Here is a 1725-nt window from a genome sequence, read left to right on the forward strand (position 1 = left end):
GAGATGTTTAGTTATTATATTTATCTTCTCAGTGGTAACTTGAACGATTTCTAGTCCTAGGGCACTCTTCTCTCACACCTCTGCCTAACAATGTGGAGTGCGGCAGGGGCGTCCGTATAGGGCCTTGAATGGGGCCATGTCGATGCTTGCCTGAAAGCTGTTGTTGTAGGCGAATTCGGCGAGGTGGATGCAGTCATCCCAACTACCCTTGAAGTCCAGGATGCAGACTCTCAACATATCTTCGAGTACTTGATTCACTCTTTCTGTTTGTCCATCTGTCCAGGGGTGAAACACAATGGTGTGGTTCAAGGAGGTCCCTAATAAAGTCTACAGCTTGGTCCAGAGATTTAAGGTGAAGAGGGAGTCTCTGTCGGATATGATTGTCTTCGGAATTCCATGGAGTCGAACTACATGCTTTATGTAGGTCTCTACCAATTCTTTCATCAAGGCGGTGATCCACATGGGGATGAAGTGAGCAGATTTGGTTAGTCGGTCTACAACTACCCATATTGAATCATGATTTCTTCTTATCTTGGGAATCCCTACTACAAAGTCCATGGATATAGAGTCCCATTTCCACCAGGGTATTTCGAGGGGTTATAGTAACCCTGCCGGTCTCTGATGTTCTACTTTCACTTGCTGGCAGGCGAGGTATTTAGCGACATACATGGCTATCTCTTATTTTAAATTGTTCCACCAATAGTGACGTTTCACGTCTTGATACATCTTGGTGCTCTCGAGGTGGATGGTTAGTTTGGACCGGTGGGCTTCATCCAACACTGCTTGCTTGAATTCTGGTACTTTTGGTACACATATCCTATTGCGGTACCAAATTCCACCATACGATCCAACAAGCCATTGTTGGTCTTTACTTTCATGGGCTTTTAGATAACGTTCTTTGTAGTTCTTCATCCTGTTCCTGTGCTCCGATGATCTGGCATAGTAGGGATGGTTCTATAAATAGACTCCCAAGGAGTGTATTCCCCTCTTCTATGTTAAGTTGGACATTAAAGTCCTTTATGAAGTCCATCAGTTCTCATTCCTTCAATGCAAGGGCAGCAGCCGAGGCGTGCGATTTCTTACAGTTAAGTGCATCGGCCACTACGTTCACCTTCCCTGGATGATACTATATTTTGAATTTATAGTCCTTGAGGGTCTCCATCCATTAACATTGATGCATGTTCAGATCCTTTTAGTCAAATAGGTATTTAAGGCTTTTATGGTCTGTGTGAAGCTTGAATTGCTCGCCATATAAGTAGTGCCTCCACATTTAAAGGGTGAATATTACGGTTGCCAGTTCCAAATCATGAGTTGGATATTTCTATTCATGCACTTTCAGTTGTCGAGATGCATATGCTATTACTTTGTTGTTTTGCATGAGTACACATCCTAGTCTCTCATGTGACGCGTATGTGTATACCGTAAACTCTATTCCATCTTCAGGGAGGGTGAGCATAGGAGAGGAGGTTAGCCTATTCTTAAGTTCTTGGAAAGCTTCGTCAGCTTTTTCATCCCATTGGAAACGCACATTCTTCTTTGTTAGGTTGGTTAGTGGTCTAGCTATTTTAGAGAACTCTTTAATAAAACGCTGAAAATATCCTGCTAGCCCCAGGAAACTTCTGACTTTGGTAACGGTATCAGGCTTGGCCCACTGAAGTACAGCCTCGACTTTAGCTGGGTAGATGACTATCCCTTAGCGATTCACCATGTGCACAAAAACTTGAC

This window comes from Magnolia sinica, chromosome 11 (assembly GCF_029962835.1).
Source record: "Magnolia sinica isolate HGM2019 chromosome 11, MsV1, whole genome shotgun sequence".
NCBI lineage: Eukaryota > Viridiplantae > Streptophyta > Magnoliopsida > Magnoliales > Magnoliaceae > Magnolia > Magnolia sinica.